At 46.7% G+C, this 8827-nt stretch overlaps 1 long non-coding RNA gene across 2 annotated transcripts in view; it reads left to right on the top strand.

Annotated features, from left to right (window-relative positions):
• The window catches only part of LOC109299951, a 105652-nt gene that overhangs the window by 18563 nt on the left and 78262 nt on the right, over positions 1-8827 (top strand). Inside the window, exon 3 of one of the 2 annotated variants that reach the window (XR_002098070.1) lies at positions 1074-1748. The exons of the other annotated variant lie outside the window; for it this stretch is intronic. This is a non-coding gene — a long non-coding RNA (uncharacterized LOC109299951). Of the gene's footprint in view, positions 1-1073; positions 1749-8827 lie in introns of those variants that run through there. 2 annotated transcript variants of the gene reach the window in all.

The raw sequence follows: 8827 nt of genomic DNA, 5'->3' as shown, positions 1-8827 counted from the left end.
GGTCATAAACTACTGCAAGACCGTTTCAGGCTGGACATAAGGAAGAATTTCTTTACTGTCCGAGCCCCCAAGGTCTGGAACAATCTGCCATCAGAGGTGGTTCAAGCACCTACTCTGAACACCTTCAAGAGAAAATTGGATGCTTATCTTGCTGGGATCCTATGACCCCAGCCGAGTTCCTGTCCTTTGGGTGGGGGGCTGGACTCGATGATCTTCTGAGGTCCCTTCCAGCCCTAATGTCTATGAAATCTATGAAATCCCAGTGGCACCATTACTACTTAGCAGTGCAGGGGGCAGAGAGTTGAAAGCCAGGGGCCAGGACTGGAGCGTAGCCACTCAAGACTCGCATGTGGTCCCAGGGCTGGAACCTATAATTGTCTAGCCCAGCTGATTGTTGACTTACAACTCTTATATGAACCCAGGTTTAGGACAGACAGGACATGTCTAAATGTTCATTAATGCACTGGCAAACGCCTTTTAAGTGACGATAATGCAAAGTAGCCTAATAATACCGTACAGTAGCACATTAGCATTGTTTGTGCCGTGGCATGCTACCGCATGGCATTATTTGGCTACTGTGCTGTTAGGATGTTGTATACATGTGTCCACAGTTGATTGTCAGTCCCAGCCCCAAGACTGCAGCAGAGTCTTGAGCTGCCTGTGGTTACCCTGCCTCATGGTACTTCTTGCATGCAGATATCACACTTTTAAATTCTCATCTAGACAAGACATCAGACACAGAATCTAAAACTTCTGAATAAAATCCCGCAATGGCATGAGGCCCCAATTGTAGTGCCCTTTCTTATGCATGTAATTTTATCAAAGATAATGGTACTACTCCCAGAGAGAAAATTTATGCAAGTAAGGATTTCAGGATCATTTCCAAAGTTTGGATGCCTGTCACTGTATAAGACTTCAAATTTAAAAATGGTATTGCCGTATCTCAAAGTTAAAAATAATGCAGAAAAGTTTTTCTTGCCTCAATTTGATGAGAAATAAGAATAAAAAGACTTGAAAAATTAGACGTGAAAAGTGCTTCTTTCTTCATTATTCCCTTTTGCTCAACTATACAGATCCCTTGTGACCCTGATGGAGCATGTGACAAGACAAACAACAGAAAGGGCACTACTATGGCAGATATATGCTGCGTGTCATGATATTTTATGGAACAAAATGAAGCTGTGGGTTAAAGGATGCTGTCATGGAGCTAACAAACTTTCTAGTGACTTGAAGGCTTTGAAAAAGTATGAAGTAAAGAAGTAACAAAAAGAATCCTGAAGCTCCTGAACTAGATCTAAGAGTGCACTTCCAGATTTAAATTTGGAAAGTCTCTTCCCCTTGTATGCACCCTCAAGTGTGACCTTGCAATTTAAAAAGGCAAGGGGGTGAGAGAGACAACTGACAAAGGAAGCTTATAAATGAGATTTAACTAAGGGATATAATCACTATGTGTGATTGATAAATGTAGTGAGTTAAATAACTACACTGGGAAAGTAAAGAGAAAAGTAAAAGACTGAGGTGTTCAGATACCTCAATTAGGCTCCTAAATTCACTTTAGACTTTTCCTTCCTTCTTTATGTCCTTGTGACAAAGTACTTCAGCAGAATTTTCAGATTCATTGGAATCTGACAGGACTACACTGTGAGAGCTTCTGCTGTGGTCTTGAACTTTGGACTTCTGGACGGTCAACTATGCATCTAGCACTCATACCACTTCAACCCCTATCACTTTTGGCTACATCAGAATAAAAGGCCTGTTCTGTACAGTATTTAAGTATGTGGGTGCTACTATACATTTCTTTCAATAAATATGGATGTAGAATCCTTATTTAGGCAGCATTCTTTTGTAAAATCCAGACCAGGAATTTTAGAGACATGAAGTGCTGTAGTAAAATCTAGGCCTTGCTTACAGAAAACTGTGCTATAGTAAAAGCTTGGCATTGCTTACAGAAAACTGTGCTGTTGTATAAATTAAGGTAATCAGTCATGAGGTCAATACTAGTGAGAGATGGAAATTAGGTGTCCAGAGGAATGAGATTTTAAGATGAGAACTGAAAGGAGAAGGAGGGGTGGAGGAGGTCTGTTTCAACTGCTTAGAATTGTAGAGAATGAGCTGTGATAAAACTGAGAGGGATTTGAGGGGAGCTTCTTGCAAAAGTAAATTTAGGAAAAGGACATAGTATAAAGTGCTTCAGTAAGCCTTGAGAAAATTCTGAAAACAAAATGCACTTTTATATTAATTGTGATTTGAAAGGGGAGCCAAAGTCATTGTTTAAGAAAGGGAGTGATGTTCATGGCAAACAATGGTGAAAATAACTGCAGAAAGGAAAGCCTCAACTTCTATTTTGTTGCTAGCAACTTGAAGAAAGCGTTTGACAGAGTGAGATAACCTTGGCTTTGAAGACATATGGGAAATATAACCTGGCATGTATGGCAACAGAGTCAGGAGAAAAGGCAAGATATCTTCCTTCTATGTCTCTCCATTGATAGATCTATGCCCACTTTCTGATAGAGTTGCATCCAAACTATGGGCTTGAAGCCTCTCTCCTCAAGAGTTTTCTCTTAACTGATGAGGGTCTCCTTTTTCTCTGCTTGTATCTGGGTTTTGTCCATCTTTGTCTAATCTCCTTTCTGTTCTTGTTTAACTCCTCCTTTATTAGGTAGGGCCTCTATACGCTATCACAGACCTCCCTGTTAGGGAAGAACCAGATCAGGGGCAGTCAGTGCAAGTGGAGCACACTAGGTGAGGGGGTTACTGGAGCATAGGCTAAGGTCAGATTGGATATCAGTCCAAGTCCAGGATATCAAGGTGAAGGATACGACAATATCGTGGTCAAGACAAGCAGTTGATCCAAGCTAGAAACTCTCCTGCTGCCTGGTCTGAGTTTATATAGCCAGTGTGGGTGGGGCTTCTCTCTGAGGGATGGCTCAGCTTGATTGTCTGATTATCTCCAGCTAGGACCTGAGACTGAATCAGCCCCAGTTGGTCCTCTGCTCATTGCATTACTTCTTCTCCTAGGGGTACCCTTGGGCCAGGGCTTTCAGGGTGGGCATGGTGGAAGCCTTGAACCAATTCAGCAGTGTGAACATTCTCTGCTGGTGCCCAAAATGGTCCTGTTGTTCATAGATTTCCCAGTCAACAAGATAGAGGAGTATACATCTGATTTTTATTTATCTTTTTTTTATGGTCAGGACTTCTTTAACTATGCACTCTGTTTGTCTTTGAACTAGGATGGGTGGGGGCAGAAGAGTGGAGTGACTTGGGACTGGGTTTCTAGGTAGGGTTTTAATAAAGAAACAAAGAAGACAGAACGGACTTTCTTGGATTTGGGCGGCTGTAGTCAAAAAGCTACGGGTTGATTTATGTAAGTGACCAAAACGCTGGCTTGCATCCATAGATGCTTCTCAAGCAAATCCCAGGATGTCCTTCTCTCCTTGTACTCAGCCTTGGTGAGGCCGCAGCTGGAGTATTGCATCCAGTTTTGGGCTCCACAATTCAAAAAGAATGTGGAGAAGCTTGAGAGAGTCCAAAGAAGAGCCACGCGTATGATCAGAGGTCAGGAAAGCAGACCTTACAATGACAGGCTGAGAGCCATGGGGCTCTTTAGCCTAGAAAAGCGCAGGCTCAGGGGTGATCTGATGGCCACCTACAAGTTTATGAGGGGTGACCACCAGTATCTGGGGGAACGTTTGTTCACCAGAGCGCCCCAAGGGATGACAAGGTCGAACGGTCATAAACTACTACAAGACCATTTCAGGCTGGACATAAGGAAGAATTTCTTTACTGTCTGAGCCCCCAAGGTCTGGAATGGCCTGCCATCAGAGGTGGTTCAAGTGCCTACATTGAACACCTTCAAGAGTAAATTGGATGCTTATCTTGCTGGGATCCTATGATCCCAGCTGACTTCCTGCCCTTTGGGCGGGGGGCTGGACTCAATGATCTTCCGAGGTCCCTTCCAGCCCTAAAGTCTATGAAATCTATGCTGTGATTTGAAATGGGCCCAGGTACTGATGGTCCAGTTTGGAGGAAGGGTGACTGGATTTAAACTGTTGGGAGGATAGCTGCACCTCATCTCCTACCCTGAATGAGAGTGCTTTGGAGTAGTGCTGGTCTGCAAAGTGTTTATAGGTCTCCTTGGCTTGTTTTAGGTGGACTTTTGAGGTCCTCCTGGATATTTTCCAGGTGTCTCACTAGGTGTACTGCAGGTGGGGTCAGTGACTAGATTGGCAGGATCACCTGAAGGCAGGGGTAAATCTATAGTTAGCATAGAAAGGACTATGTTATATGGAGGTGTGATCTTAGATGTTACAGGCAAACTCTTCCCAGCGAAAGGAGGGAAACCCAGTCATCCTAGTGGAAATACAGGAAGCATTGGTGATACAACGCCAACACCTGGTAATTTGCTCAGTCTGACCCTCGGCCTGTGGGTGACAGGTCAAGATGACATAATTCCATCTTTAAAATCCAGAAGAACTCCCACTACAAATAGGATCCAAGTTCATGCCTTTGGTTTGAGATGATGCTGGAAGACATTCCATGGGGCCAGAATGTTTTCCAGCTGGGCTGTTTCTCAGGTGGTGGGCACACCACAACAAGGAATGAAATGAGTCATCTTGGTGAGCAGGAAAAGCTGATGATGACATCCAAAAATGTAGCCCAAATCTGAGAAGGAGTGGGTAGGGGTTATAGCAGGGGTGGGCAAAATGCAGCCTGTAGGCCGGATGTGAGCTACCAGGCCATTCTATCCAGCCTGCGGGGCCCCTAAAAAATTTAGAAAATTAATATTTATCTGCCCCTGACTGCCTGTCATGTGGCCCTCAATGGCTTGCCAAAACTCAGTAAGCAGCCCTCCGCCCAAAATAATTTCCTGCCCCTGGGTTATAGGGACCTGTAGCAGGGCACTAAGGTGCCTGCTACTGACAAACAGTAATATGGGCTCAGCTGCCAGTCACCAGGGCAGCACAGGTGTGGGTTGCCGAGACAACCAGTCTGGTCAGCTGACTGAAAGGGGGCAGGGCCTGACCTACATAAACAAGACAGGCTGAGGCTGGAGGTCAGTTCCCCTCTGGCAGTTGAGGAAGGTGGAGTTCTGTCGGCGCAAGCTGAGTAGGGAAGCCTGATGGTTTGAGCAGTTTCTGCATGAGGATGCTGCTAGGGTGGAGGAAACCCTAGTAGGGATATGAAGGCAAGTTAGCCAGTTTGGCTTGGAATTTATGTTGGAACACAGGAGTGTGAGTTTTCTGTTTTGTTGTTGTGTAAGACCGGAGGACCAGGTGAGGCTGTAGGGGTTGGAGGAAGCCTCATAGGAGCTCCCCAGTAGTGTGGGGGTTCCTGGCGCTGGAGAGGGTGCTGCGTTTTGGGGTGTCTTGACCCTGGCCCCAGTGTGGGCAGTATTGGGAGGAGCCCAGTGTTGGCACAGGTGAGAAGCCCCAGTGGGGTGCAAGACCCGAGAAGGGGGTCTGGAGGCCAGGCATGGCTACAGCCACCTGAGCCTCGATTGTAAAGCCCCAGTGTGGGCGCAGGCAAGAAGCCCCAGTGGAGCGCAAGACCCGGAAAGGGGGTCTGGAGGCCAGGCATGGCTACGGCCACCTGAGCCTCAATTGTGGGAAGCCCCAGTGGGGCGTAGGACCCAAGAAGTGGGTCTGGGGGCCAGGCACGGCTACGGCCACCTGAGCCTCGATTGTGGAATTGCGCGGCAAGGCCCCAGTGCTGGCAGGGACCACGCAGCAAGGCCCCAGTGCGGGCGTGAGCACGGAGACAGGCCCTAGTGCGGGCTGTGAGAGCTCAGACAGGGAAGAGGCCCCAGTGCGGGCTACGAGAGCACGGGAGACGGGCCCCAGAGTGGGCGAGAGTGTGGGAAAAGCCAGGGAGCGCCCAAGAGGATGCAGGCAGATAGGGAGACAAGCTGGAGAGTGTCTGTGAGGGCACGGGCAACAGAGATGAGGCAGAGAGCCCGTGAGGGCCCTGGTGACTGTAGGACTCGTGTAGCCCCAGAGGTTGGAGTGCACCGGGCAACTAGACAGAGCCAAGATACATCAAGGCACCATGCCAAGGAGGGTAAGAAGGCAGCCTCCCTTTAACAAGACTTATCGTCAAAGACGTGGCGGGCGAGATAAAGAGGGTGCATTTGGAACCGATTTGGCACGGTAGGTAGGGGGCGCTAGGGGAGTTCACGGCACCCCTAGGCCCCATCCTGCCACAGGACCCCTTGGCTTGGAGGCTGTTGGTGAGGAAGTAATTTTTGAAGGAGTTGATATATCATCTGATGTTGGAGTGCATCCTTGGCCACCAAAATTGTGGACAATGAGTCCCTTCCAAGTTTAAGCACCTTTTAATCATGTCTGCCTTTCTGGAATATAGATACTCACCTGATAGTAGAATATGCTTACTTCAGTTTTAAGATCTTGGTCAGGTTGAAACCCTGACTCTGAATTCTTGTGGTCAATCAGGACTAGTAATGGGTTTCAGTCTCCCTCCAAATGGTGATGTCACTCAGAAAAGGTTCTGGTTAATAGTTCCTTGTCCCTGATGTCATAGTTAACCTCAGCAAGGGTCATCTTCTGGGAGTAGAAGGCACATGGGTGCAGTGGTTCCCAAGGCCCTCAGTGCCAGGACAGTACTGCTCCAACTGCAAGGTGGAAGCATTTGTCTCCACTATGATAGGTTTTTTACAGCATGGTGTCAAGTTTAGTTTCAAGCAGGTCAGAAGCACAGCAGGAAGGTCTGTTGCTCAGACAACTCTCCTACATGTCTGGTCTGAGGTTATATTGCCGGTGTAGGCAGCAGGACTTCTCCCTCAGGGATGACTTGGCTTGATTGTCTGATTTCTTCCGTCTGGGGCTTGGGACTGGATCAGCCCCAGATGGTCTTTGGCTTGTTACCAACTGCAGCTACAGGGCTGAGAGGAACTTCCCACCTTGTAGTAAGGATAGCAACATCATCAACACAAGTGGCTCTACTACATTCTGTATCCTAAGAAGGGAATTGTTAAAACAGTATGGTAAGTAGGGGCATATGCCCCTATCTGTGCAGTGTTGAAATATTGCCAAGGCACTGTGCAGGCCAAAGGGCACGTTCCTAAATTTCAAAAGGCACCAGAGATTTGCCCTTCGTATACTTCTTAAATCCAAGGCAATGATATATTTTGTTTGCTGAAAATACTCTGATTCTTCCATACATCAGAGAATACACACCAAATTTTGATATAACATTCATTTTCCAGAAATCTATGCAAAATCCCATTAGCCATTACATTTGGGAATCAGCACTACTGGGCTTTGCCATTCACTATTAGTTCCGCTATGTTACTCATCATTGTTTTCTCTACTTAACTACTCAGGTTCTTCCTTCCAGTGCCTGCTCAGTGGCAGATAGGTGTTTGTTTGTTTGTTTGGTTTTTTTGTTTTTGTTTTTGTTTTTTTTGGGGGGGAGAGGGGAGGAGGAAGGGGGCACAAGGAGCAGGCACTGAAAGAAGGGACCTGTATGCTGCCACAGCTATTCCTTGGCAATCCTGGTGTCCTGCACAGCCACTCCCCTCATCCCCAGGTGGAGCAGACCTGGAGTGGTCCTGGGGCTCCCCTCAACACCGTGACAGCAATGTGTGGGTCCCTGTTCCCCCTTTATGAGCCTGCTCCCTGCCTGGCCTCCTGATATCCCACACTGGCCTTTTCCCCCCATAAGCTTATCCAAATGTTGTGTAAAGAAATAGAAATATTTCAAAGCAGGTTGAATGAAAGAAATTTCACCCTTTGTTAAATGTGTTTTTACTGATGTGAAATATGGGAACATCAAACTTGTTTTCACAATGAGAACTTTTTTTCCCATATGTGTAAAAATAGATCACAGTGCAGTGACCCCAGGGAGAAAGAAACTGAAAAAGGCAAGCATATTCTGGTAACACTCCTTTCTGTATTGTTACAAGCTATGTCAAAGGATGAAAAATCAGATTTTCACTGCTTCCTATATTCTTTAGTTTAGAGTTTTTGAATGGTTTTGACCTCCTCAGTGTTTGTAATTTAGTTGGTCTCATTTTTCTCTACCCAGCCCTTGTGAAAGGGGAAAGAAGGAATAGACATTTACCGGGGTAATAACACCTCATCCATTTGTAATGATCTGTTATGCATACAATGCATACCACTGCATTCTTTTGTAAACAAGTTTTATTATGAATTAAAATGGCAAAAAAGGAAACAGAAGCAAAGTTAACCTGTGTTCATTAAAGACTAGCTGAACAAGCTAGAAAAATGCTAGCTACTTCTCAGTCAGCAATTTGGAGCTCTACAGAAAATTTCAGTGCTTACCAAGTTGGTCCTGGCCACAGGCGATGACTTGGTAAGGGACCTACAGGTTCTTGACCACCTGGGTGATAGTGATCATCGCTTGCTGGAATTCACCATCCAGCGCAGGGTGTCAAGGGCCTGCAGCAAGACGGTAGCCCTAGACTTTAGGAGGGCCAACTTCAACAAGTTGAGGAGACTAGTGGGAGAGGCGCTGGGGTCCTTGAGGGCAGGGGAACTCAGTGTCCAGGACGAGTGGCCGTTCCTTAAGGAAACGATAGTCAGGGCCCAAGGGGTGTCCATCCCAACAAGAAGCAAGGGAGGCAAGAGTGCCTGAAAGCCCCCCTGGCTCACCAAGGGCATCCGGGAATGCCTGATTGCCAAAAAGGGGGCATACACCTGGTGGAAGGGGGGTGCATCTCCAAAGAGATGCACCTCCTCTGCTCAGGCCTGTAAGGGGGCTGTCAGGAAAGCTAAGGCGGACATAGAGCTAGGACTAGTGTCCAAGATCAAGGATAATAGAAAGTCCTTTTTCAAATATATAGGGAGGA

Source organism: Gavialis gangeticus, unplaced genomic scaffold (genome assembly GCF_001723915.1).
Source record: "Gavialis gangeticus isolate Ggan-Ray unplaced genomic scaffold, GavGan_comp1, whole genome shotgun sequence".
NCBI lineage: Eukaryota > Metazoa > Chordata > Crocodylia > Gavialidae > Gavialis > Gavialis gangeticus.
Note: the sequence above shows the minus strand (reverse complement) of the source record. Positions and strands in the feature narration are given on the sequence as shown.